Raw genomic sequence first — 12,925 nt, 5'->3', positions numbered from 1 at the left:
TGCAGGCTGTATACGGCACATTTATTTAAATGTGTATTATCTAAAGTAATATTATAGAGAGGAAAGTTTTAATTTTTTGTTTGTTATGATTTTAATAAGTTTAACGATTGCTTTTTATAATTCGCAGTGAATAAATAAATAATACAATATTCCACATCCACATTTATTTTTTGGTTCACAAAATTCATGCAATTTTTTTAATATTGATATAATTATTTTTAATTATTTGACATTTATGGATTCTTAATTATTAATGATTATTTAAAATAATAAACCAAAAACTACTGTCACAATAATAATAATTATTATGAATGATATTCGATTTGCAATAAACACGTTTAACTCAACACCATCGGCACGCCGACATTTGGCTAGACTTGCATTCGAGGTCGTCGTCTCACGTGTACAATCGGTGTAAAAATAATAACAATAAAATAGATACATTAAATATCAATTTAAATATCCATTTATTAAGTCGTGTGACAAAAAGCCGGTTATTGGCATTCTTTTATAAATATTTGTAATAATACGGGTTTATTACGCTTATTTTTTTAAAGATTTATGAGAATAGTCACTAATAGATTTTACGATTTATTTTACGATTTAATTAATTATGAACTTTCTGTCTATTATCTAAAAATACATTTGTGACAAACTAGAAATAAGCTAGATTAATTATTTTGTCCGATTTTGATGATACTTCTATTAATAAACAATTATTATAAAAATAGATAGAAATCCTCTGTGTACTCAAATGCCGGTCACTTATTAATTTCTAGCCTCATCTGTACACGATTTCAGTACATGTTCAAATGTTTTTCTCAAGTACTGCTACAGCTGGCCCCTCGCCAACAAGATTCACAGATAAATACTGGACACTTTTCCACGCTAATATTCTGAATATTATCTCCTTGGACTAAACAATATGCTTGTGAAGAAGATTGTTCTTTTAAGCAACACAATATTTTCTTCTTTAAAATACTGGTGATGTCCGCCGGGTAAGTATTTGAGCCTAAAATGAATGGCAGTTAAATTCTTTGATGTCCGCCAGGTAAGTATTTGGGCCAAAAATGAATAGCAGGTGGATATTTAGGCCTGAAAGTATAAGAGTATATTACATACTTGTAAAATGTATCGAAAGATTATTTTACAACTGTATTTCGCAAATCGTAAGAGCATCTTTGACGTAAATACCTACTTATTTTCACGTAGTCTAACCTTGATCAAATTAATTTTATATCGTATTTATATTATACACCGTATATAATATAATAATGAGTAGAACTAATTACCTCTTCTTAATATTTTCGCAAATAAGTTCGAGGTTTGCATAAAGATATACTAAATAGTGTAAAAGTTTGTGCTTAATAAGACTTTAATGAACAATACTTCTCTAATAAAATATAAAATATTTTTCTTTTGTGAATGCTGCACTGAAAAAACGTGACGGCTATAAATAAACAAGTTGCTGCTATTTACAACCGATGCTTCGGAGGGAGCCTGCAAAGTTTGTTGCTAAAATTATACAAGTCAACTTTGTTAACGTATGTTGGTAATATAAACCCACTAAGCTGGTCAAAAAATACGTATTAAAGGTTTGTTGCTTTTAACCTATTCACTCAGTAAATATAACTTACCTACTTACTAGTGAATCGCGTTACTCTGTTAACAATACCCAACGTGCTCTGTTGTTTTTAGCAAAGTTGTTGCGTAAAACTAGCTAAGTAACACGATAATGTTAATCATATTTATTGGGTAGGGACAGCCAATCTACTTTGTTACTTCTACTCAATTGAAAATTTGTATACGTAGCCAAGTTACTGGGTACTGTCAATCGTGTTCATTGGTTAACTATAACTAAATATACTCTGTTCTTTCTAGTCAATTAAGATTGGTATATTTAGCCAAGTTACTTTGTATTCTTAGGCGGGTTTATTAGGTAACCATAGCTAAAATACTTTGTTGCAAGTACTAATTCAAACGACACATATTAAGCTATATATTTTCAGTATAAGCTGACCTGTGAATGTTTGTAAAACCTATACAAGGTGTAACAGAAAGGGGATATACACATCCGAACAGGGCGTGATGCACTGATGAAACTGAACAACGTTTCCCAAGGAAAATGGGTCGAAAGATGAAAAAAAAATTAAACCTCTCCATTATTTTCATCTTTTGACATAATGTTCTTTGGGAAAATTGTTCAGTTTCATCAGTAGGTACATCACGCCCTGCTTAGATGTGTGACCCCTTTCTGTTACACCCTGTATGCAATGTGAAGTCAGCTCATACTGAAAATATTTACCTAGTTCGATATGTTGTCATTTGTCATTAGTGCAGGGGGCAAAATTTTGGCATGTCGGAAAAAAAGCCAATGAAACGTTCATGTAGGAAAATAACACTCATTTTACCGACACACCAAAAACTTATAAGAAACTGAAAGAAAATTATGCACATTAATGAAATTAGCTTTATTCAGTACACGATACAATCATTTCAAGTAACATACTACTTACACTTAGATACTACTACTTTTAAAAATAGTACACAATTCACAATGTCAAGAAACAATAACTATTTTGTGTTTTAATTTTCACAATAACAGGGTTAAATATAAATCATGAGTAAACTTTTAAGGAATGACTCACACTACGAACCTGAACAACTTTAATTAGGTCTATACCTAATCCAAAGCCAAATCCAACATCGTAAAAGAAATATCAGCTGTTTCATATACAAAAGTGGAATTATCTACTCTGCCATAATCTACGGAACAGCTGATTTTATTTCGCGATGTTGGAGTTTGTTCTATAATGAAAGTGGTTTAGGTTTGTTTACATAGAAACAAACAACCATTATGGTAATGTAAGCAAGTTACTACATCTAAATATTGTACTTATATGTATTTGATAAGTCAAAAGTTTAGGCAAAAACTATAGAATAAGTTAGGAGAATAAGTAATCTTTTTGATCTAATAATTTTATTACAACCCAACAAGTAAAACCGTTATTTTAAACATTTGAATTTATTCTCATTGAAACATAATTCACATTCGTCGTCGGGAAAATGATCATAAATGCTAAAACTTAAACATTTTTTGCACCAAAAAAAAAAATTAAAGTACAATAAGCTCTTTACATATTATATGGGAACTATATCCTACCTAATGTAATTTACTAAAGTAATAGGTATTTAATAAAGTAATAAGTATATGACAATATCTGGCTTGATCAGAAGTAACTTACTAATTCAAATATTTTTGGCTTGATTGTGGGGAAGCTTTCAGTGATATATTGTCCTTTGGTTTTCACAATCTTTTTCTAGCTGTAAAAAATAAAAAAAAAACCTAAGTAAATATTATACAAAAGTAATTAAACTAAAGCAGACAAAAAATTCAAAAAAATTGAACTCACCAGAAGATATCCTTTGGGTTTTTTAAGAGCCGCATATTCATTGTATTGAGGTATTGGAGCTATAGTTAACTATTTTGCAGCAATTAGCTTCGTCTCTGTAGAGTCTTGCCACCTTAGTTCTACGGCTGTCCATGGCTGTTTTTGAGCCCTAATAGTTTGTCTTCTGCATCTTGCTCTTCTATAATAGTTTGAATTAAAATGATGATGAAAAGTTTTTAATGTAAATTTGAATCTGCCTTGTAGGTGCTGAGGCGGCGCTTCAACAGACACGTTCGTCACTCGACTATGATTTGATAGAAATGGCTGACTCTGCGGGCTACGCAGCCAATTCCTTGTTTCATTTTTATCAAGTTACTCGGTCAAAAATAGTATTCGCTCCATTGTTAATTGCCGAGCTGTGCTTATCTCCCAATAGATAAGTTACTTGTTTGTTTTTAAGTAAGAAACACGGTTATATGCATCATAGAAAGTTATTTAATTTTAGCCAAATAATATTATGTCTAAATTTAAATGATTTACTTGTCATTCAATCATTATGTAAGCTTGTTTATTTTTAACCGAACTCTGTGTAAATAGTAGCCAACTATGGTTAAGTCTAAAATTAAATAACTTGCTTATCATTAAATAATAACGTAAGCTTGTCTATTTTGAACCTAATTCGGTAAAGGTAATATTGACCGAGTCGGTAATTTTGAAATAAATAAGTACTTTTTTAATAATAGCCAAGAATATTTAGCAATACTTGCTTGTATAATACTAGCAAAGCTTTAATGCATATTTTAAATATGTCTTAATTGAATGCAGCAGAATAATTTTTAACCGAGCTAAATTGGTACTTTGCTAAAGAAAATTTTTCTCAGTGTGCATTAAGTAAATAACTAAGTAATGCTTAGATAACTTTTTCTCATAAATAAGTATAATAACTATAATAAGCATATTATCAACGAAAACACAATTACTTACATTACTTATTTATTGTTTAGTTTGATTAGTTAACAATTACATGTTTCATTTAATAAAATAATTCTACTTTTCAGTTTTCAGACGTTATATATCTTGTTATTCAAAAACAATTACAGGCATGACAGTAGGTTTTAAATTGCATTTCAATATTTTCTTCATTCATAAATTATTAATAGTACCTAATACCTATATGAAGTATTAGCCTTAATTATGAGCGTTTAGAACTGAAAACAACTAGATATAAAAAAGCGTAGGTATTAATAGTTATTTATACTCCAAAATATCTACTGAAAAAAACTTATAAAATATAAGATATAAAATAATAGCATTACGTTTCACTAGTTCCTGAAATTATTAAAAATTATTCCATTTAAGAGTAATATAATTATCTACATAATAATTCACTAGTTCCAATATCCTAAAATACTTCCCGCTAACAACCATTCTAACAAACTGAATGAATAAGTGTTTTTCAGTACAAAAATGTAGGCTACTTTGAAAAGACATTAGTCGTATTCATTACAATGTCCTAGTAAAACGCCTGTTGCTTCTTGGACGCTTGCCAGCTCGGCACAACGGCTTGCCCTCAACGTCAAGGTGCTAAAAGATGGAACATATTTTTTATCTGTACCGATGAAAGTTTTCAATAGTTAACGGGTACCAACTAGGGAAGCGCGTGCGAGTAATTACATCAGGCGAGATTGTGGTCAAGAGCTTCTTATAAGTAATCTTATTCCATTGAAATGTTACAATTTGAGGACCGAATATTGCATAGAGGACTCAACGGGCGAATTTGTATGGACTCTATTGATTGATTGACAATAAATAAATTATCTTTACTGATGAAAGTTTATAGCCGTTATGTCTATTTTTGTAGTATATGACAAGGAAGTTGTGAATCGATAGATTAATTCACAATTTTATTGGTTTTTTTTTTATGTTTTTTCTAAACCAGTATGAATGATGTTTTGAAAACAATATAATACCTATAATTAGGTATTAAATATATTTCATATTTATTTTACAATATTTTAATAAAAACATGTGTTTATATGTGTGCAGATTATGATTGCTGCACATTATCTAATCTCAACTAGGAATTATGTATCTATTATAATAATTATTATCTCCAATAATATTCATTGCTCATTCATCTGCTTTCAAACATAAATATTTGATATTATTATCTATAATTACCTTAAGTATAGATTTTTATTATATGTACTTTGTCGGTTTCCCACGCCTGAAAAAGTATCATAATATGGTACACTTTCACATTTAAAATATGAATATGGATTTGGCTAATAATATTACATTTTTGAATTCAATTTACTATTTTTAGATGAATTTATTACTATCATTATATAAAGGAAATAACATCAAAAGCCTTTTACGATACCGGTCTTTTTTTTTTTTTTTTTGGGTTTTCATGGCAAGAAGAAATACCGGTCTTGATAAAGAAAACAGTAATGTCTCTAAATTTTCGTTCAGGATCTATTCTAGAATTTTTTTTAGGTATTAGCACTATCTAGAATCTAATTAAATACAATTTATTGCCATATTTGGGAACACTTATTTTTGGTGACGTTATTTTCAAATTCGAATTTATGAAAATGGAATTTGCTTTTAGAAAACAGTTTGAATTAAAATTCTGATAAGCTACATTTTTAATAACGTTTGAGATGTCACCTGATATCCTGTTATTAATACGGGACATTACCGAAAATGTGTGATTGATGGAAACGATTTACCTAACTTCTGCAATTAATCAATACAATAACAATTTATATATTAGCTTTGCCTACGATTTTTAGGTCGGTATTTAGCTGATAAACTTTGATATATTGACGTAAGTAGGTACTTTGAAATTTGTGATACTGTACTAGTTAATTCAAACCTATCCAAATTATATTTACATAATTATAGCTATATAATATAATAACAATGTAATTACTAAACTAGGCTCCTGAAACTGCTCAACTATGAAACATTATTACGGCTTTCATAGGCCTTTTAGTCGTCAACGCATATCGCACATCTGGTGACATCTCATCACCAATGCCTAGGCCTAGGACCATATCGCACCTTCGGTAGAACAAGGGCATAATTGTCATAAATTGCCAAAATGACTTAAATATGCAGAAATGCTTTAAAAAGGCACTTTCAACTGGAGGGACAAAGACATTCGTTTAATTCCTACAAAAAACAGCCAGATTGAAATAGTGGCGTTGTCATTTTGGCGCTATTTTGTTTCTCTCTTGGCGAGACAAAGTCTCATTGGTTAGTTGTGCCATCGGCGGGGACTGAGCTAGCTGTCACTTGGAGCGCTAACGTCGTTTATGTAAATATGCCCTATAATGTTTTTGATTTCTGGAACGACAAGGCCATATCTGTCACACTTATGCCTAGTTTACGATTTAAAAATTGGGAGGACAAAGTCGTTCAGACAATTGTGCCCTTGTCTGTCCAAGATTTGTTATACTCCATGGTCTTAAAAGTAACATTTTATTCCGATAATTGCTGTAGAGAGCAAAAAAACAAGTTAGTTTTTTAGAAATTTAAACGATAGGACTGCCAATCAAAATACAACAAACATACCCTCACACCCACAAATCTATCCTCAAAAACTTTCGAGTTTACATAATAAATAATAATATTAGTAAGATATTTATTCGTAAATAATTATTTTTCTTTTTCAAATTTGTTTTTGGAATGTATTATTTTGCTGTGAACACATTGCCTATAAAATCGATCATACATAAATTAGGGGACCCAGCATAAAGCCGATGCCGTCCATTCTGGAATGTAAAACGTGCAAAAAAAGCTGGCCCAATATCAATATGCACTCCGGCAGAATACATAAGCCTTATAAAAAATGCCACGAAAAAGGAGGAATTATTTAATGTCAAGGAATTGAATTATGATTCTTTCTTGTTCTGTTATCTTAATATAATATTATTCCAATTTTTAAAGCGATTCCAAAGAATTTTGCTAGGAAACATAATAGTTTCAGATTGTTGAAGATGTGTAATGGCTGATTAGTAAGTTTTGATCTCTATTTTTGTGATAAAGTACTGCGGCTTTCTAAAGTGTTTAAGAAAATAAAACATTTATACAAAAAAACACGTTATTATCATTCCAAAATTATTAACTTAAAGCTTTAGATATGGCCATATTTACAAATTAATTTTCTTGTTGGTGGAACATGGGCACAAATGTACACCTACTTAAGAAAAAAATATTATTAAAAAAAAACTAGCAGTTTTTAATATTTGTAAACGATACACCTAAAAGAATATAGTATATAGTTTATGTCATACAAAGCAGAACAACCATAAAAAAAATATTATCATAGCTAGACCACATTAAGTACTACAAATATCTTAAAATGGCTCTCCTGTAAAATTGCAAAAACTGTAATTGTGCCCTTGTTCTACCGAAGGTGCGATATTGTTTATGGTAGATATTTATTGTCATATGGTCACTCCACTCTATCACAAACTCTATGGTAAAACATTCATAGACCACAAACGTTTATCCAACACGCGGTGCGCGCGCATGACGCATATCAAAGATGCGCGACGGCCAGTTTTTCAGTGCGTTGGCTGCGCGCCAGAGACGCCGCCTGGCGATCTGCCAACAACACTACGATAAACCATACTATGCTGTAATATATCTATAAGATTTTATACTCTGTGCTATATAGCGTTGTCTGAAACGTAGGTCTTGCATATTGACTTTTCTATCATTGTTTATGGAATCTTATTAAATCTGTTCTGTTATTGGAAATCGATGATCTTTGGGATAGGCAGGTTTTATGCTGTTTAATTTTTCCAGTTTCAAGAAGCCTAAAAACAAAATTTATGAATATTATTTTTCACATGTATTTATTTGTTACAAAAACAAACTAAAAAAAATAGAGGCTCGCTAGTTGAAGCCGTACTGTTGAATAGTAGGGTATATTTATTAAATATTTATTTATTTTCAACTAGTAATTACTTAACTGTAGATAATAATTATGTTCTATATTCGTACAACTTCAAGGATAAAAAAAAAGTTTTATTTTTACAAGCTGTCACTTCGCGATCAAAACAATAAACTGACCTTAACTTTTTTAAATGTCGAAGATTTTATCGATAACCGATATCGAAAGATAATTTTGTATTATCTTAAATAAATTAGTTAATTATTCAATCCGGTGGATAAAGTGCCTCAATTAATCGTAAATTAGCAAGACGAGGATTTATCTCATTATTTTCTGACGAAATAAATTAACCGCTCCTAATTATTCATTAAGTTCACCTTAAATATTGGATATTCGATGAAGGAACCAATTTTTTATTTAACTCATATGAAAAATATTTTCAATTAAAACCCTGTTTTAAAATGAAAGTAATTCATGAGCATTCATTTTAATTATAATGTAGATGTAATCGATTTTCAATTAATTTAATAACAATGCTACCTTTTTACTTCTTTTACTACCTACTACTCTACTCTTTTACTTTGAAGTATTGCTTTTATATATAAAAAAACAATTTAAAAAATTCAACTAATGCACTCGCTTTGCTCTTGACAGGCGGATAAATATTATTTGTATTAACATTGGCATTTCTTTGTTCGAACCATATCTGGCAGAGAGAATGTACAGATGAATTAATTTATATAAATCGACCCGTGAATACGTGTGTTTGGCTCAGACTGAAGTGTGAAGGCAGGTGCATTAAGCATTCGAATCACTACCAAGCAAGCAATATCTATAATTATAATAAAATCGTAGGAAAGTAAAAAAACATTATATAATATAATTTTTTTTTAAAAGAATACTTGGAATGTGATTTCTACAATCGATAACCAAGTAGCCAAGTAGTTTTTAAAATTTTTGTCTATAATATGTCCAAGCTAATCTGAAAAATAATAGATTTGCTTCAAAGATAAAGATAGCTTGACACCTGAGGAAGGACATAGGATAGGTCTTATCCCAGAAATCCCACGGGAACGGACGCTATGCGGGTATTTCCTTGACTACGCGGGCGAAGCCGCTGGCTGAAAGCTAGTATAAAATATAATAGAGAAAGACATAAGCAAGGAATGTTAATGTGAGAATGTAAAAAAATGTAGATATCTATTTTTTAAAAGCATCAACGGCATATACTGGTAAAACCTAGTAAGATTTGACACTTAAAGAGTTCGTTGCATCAAGTATTGGAACGGAAATGACCAGTACAATCAATTTCATTAATAAAAACCTGAAGTGCTTGTTTCTTTGAATTCCAGACTATGGGAACGATTTCTAAAATTCTTTCACAGTTATACATGAGACAATACATATACATTATACATCATATTAGAGTGCAGTCTATGTTTATATAAAGAAATGTCTGAGGTGTCACATGTTGGGCATTCGATTGGAACGAAGTTTCTTTCGTTTTCAAATAAGTATATCCAAAAATTTTGTCTTAACCGGAGGTGTAATTAAAGAAATTAACATTATTTAGGAATTAAATGATAAATTAAATACGCAAAGGAATGATAACTCTACGAGCGCTGCGCACTAAAGCAAAACTGTCATGAAGTTTTTTTTTAGTTCACCCCTTAGCCAGCGTACTCGCGATAAACTTCGTTCCAAAACGCATGTATGTAAATGAATGTTCCAAATATTATTTTCACAAAATGTAATTATCTATTTGGAGTTAATATTCTCTCTTCGCTGAAAGTTAATTGTAAATGTCCTTCTACTGTGGCGTGAGAAAGTGGATAAAGTACATTTTTACCTACGTTTATTATGTTTTTATACTTGTTTTGAGCGTTGGAGTTGTTGGTAAAATTTAATAATGTATGCAAAACATTGTATAAGGCTGGTTGCAGAGCTTGACCGACCATCAGTGCGTACCGTCGCGTCGGTCCTGACGATACATCAACTATTATTGTATGACTATATGACACTATTACGCATGACAATACGCGTGCGTATGGTCGGTCTAGCTATAATGAACGGTTTTATGAATTTCCATACATATGACAAGCGCGGCTGACGTACGCACTGATGGTCGGTCAAGCTCTGCAACCAGCCTAATAATTTGAAAACGTTGGTTGGTTAAAACTCACAATAAAAATAATAATAAAATGAATCATAAGTTAAAGATAAATCTCTTCTTATTCACAGTATACCTAATAGATAACAATTTTGACGCGTTTTTTTTATATAAAGAAAGTGTTAGGTACGCGTAAAAAATGGTAGAGCAAAATTTAAGTTTGCTACAAAATTAATCCACAAGATTATTTAGAATTATGAAATATCTACAAGAATGTTTTATTTGACTCGATCATTTATTTCATTATTTTTTTATTTCATATTTAAAGTATTTAAATTGTTTATGGAATAAAAAATCGTTCCGCTATACTCACAATGTTAAAGTAGTTTGGAAAATTAATTAAAAATAATGCGCAGATCAGGATAATACTTACAGATTTATATAAATGTTGTCATTTGATAAATTAAAATTAACCATTTCACACTAGTCTAATAATTATTATTGAAATGTACAAGACTTTAATTTTTAAAAGAGTTATTCATGAATAGTGTGTGAAGCACTCACATACACTTTATATTTCAATATAAAAGAAATATAAAATATTTCAATATTCAAAAAAACGAAAAATTATTTATTTCATACGCATAATTTTTTAAAAAGAAAAATTGATGGGTCTTCCTAGTAAGTTTAGAAAAACCTGTGCCCACTCTTCCTTAACTAAATTATGATTAAGTTAACAAAAAATTGCTTTCCATGAGTATTTCATACAATGTAAAAACCTCAAATCACCTGTCCCATTGTCCCCTGGCGGCGGCGTCACATCTGGGCACGCGCATGCGCCCAACGCGCGTCGCCCGCGCAGCTAAATATAGCCCCCGACTCCCGCCACGACACTGGAGATTTCCAACATTCCTCCCCTTCATTATCGTTTTTCTCGGCGACTGAATGATTGCCGTTTCTTTTTACTTCTTTTTCAATTATGTAGAGTTTAACATATAATTCTGTTTTGGTTTGAGACTCTATCTTCTTTTGGCAGATTTTAGGTTGGGAAGAGTAATGAGGTTAGTTGGATATCGGAACTATGAATTCAATGAGATGTTTTGAGGTTACAAATGCCACAATAACTTCTTAAATAGTAGGTATAAAACTGTTAAGTAAAAACTTTCTTTAATAATTTAATAAGTATACACCAGCAATATAATTGAATATTATGGAATGATACTGAATGTATATCATTTAGGAAATTTAATTTCCCGTTACACAACCCGACTAAACAATAACATTCTAGCCAATAATCGAGTCCAAGCAAAACAGTAAACACGCGGCGATTATGGCATCGGAACCCTTCCAGAAACTGAAAACCATAGTCCCGTGATATGGCAAAATGACATCTCAATAGTGCACAACAATAAACATTTTCGCGTGCAATAAAATGTGATTTATGATGTTTTCAATAGTGAAATGTTAGCGACACGTGCGCCGTGCGCAAAGTAAGATGAGATCCTTTGGCAGCTGCGCTGTGTGACGCTTGCGTGACTCACTTGAGAAAAAAAAACAAGTTGATTCACTAAAACTTAAGAAATACTTGGATAACGTAACAAAGAGTATAATAAGCGCGGCGCAGCTACGTCTGACGTCTAATCTAATCTAATATATATAAATCTCGTGTCACAATGTTTGTCTTCAATGGACTCCTAAACCACATAACCGATTATAATAAAATTCGCACACCATGTGCAGTTCGATCCAACTTGAGAGATAGGATAGTTTAAATTTCAAATAGTTTTAGAGAAAGCGGGCGAAGCCGCGGGCGGTAAGCTAGTTAATTATACAATTGTTGTCTTCCGGTAAGACAAAATAGAACTTCGTGAAAAGAATTGTGATTTTATAAATATCAAGACTATATTCTCTATCGTGATTGAAGTAGAATTCAAAAATACATTTACATTCAATCTATCAGAGGTTCTACTTCTGCAAATGTTCATAGACGGTGATGATCGTAAATATCTTTATAATATGCCGTTTTGTATTATTGATTCTGAATATGAAGAATGACTTCGGGAATTCGGATTGATAAGTTGGAACAGATGTGTAATAAGCATTTTGCTAATTTGACATTAAATTAAAATCAGAGAGAGGAGAGAGATTTATTTTAATTATGAATTATCTGAGAATTTCAAACGTTTTTCCGAAACAACGACATTTGCGTTATATTAAAACATATGAAAACTTAATTAAACTTATAACTTTTATAAGGTTTTATTCGGATCTTTTCTTAAGATATTACTAATCAATTTGCAATTACATATATACTCTAATGCTATACCATAGAGTTTTTACACATAGGTAGTTTAAACTATATAATATATGTAGAATCGGAAACGATAAGCTTTACGTGTGTGCGGTAACCTAAGATCGTTGACTTGGAAAATTAACAAAGATCAAATCGTATGAAGCACCAACTTCCATTAGTGTGCAACTATATCTATATACATATGGATATAGAATATGAAT

At 30.8% G+C, this 12,925-nt stretch overlaps 1 long non-coding RNA gene across 1 annotated transcript; it reads right to left on the bottom strand.

Annotated features, from left to right (window-relative positions):
• Positions 1-2,456: 2,456 nt before the first annotated feature.
• On the bottom strand, positions 2,457-4,268 carry LOC123692327. Its single transcript, XR_006751515.1, has 2 exons — positions 3,414-4,268; positions 2,457-3,324 (listed from the first exon to the last, which is right to left on the bottom strand). It is a non-coding gene; the product is annotated as an uncharacterized LOC123692327 (long non-coding RNA).
• Between the last annotated feature and the right edge of the window lie 8,657 nt (positions 4,269-12,925).

Source organism: Colias croceus, chromosome 1 (genome assembly GCF_905220415.1).
Source record: "Colias croceus chromosome 1, ilColCroc2.1".
NCBI classification, from domain to species: Eukaryota; Metazoa; Arthropoda; class Insecta; order Lepidoptera; family Pieridae; genus Colias; species Colias croceus.
This window is presented reverse-complemented; position numbering and strand designations above follow the sequence as displayed.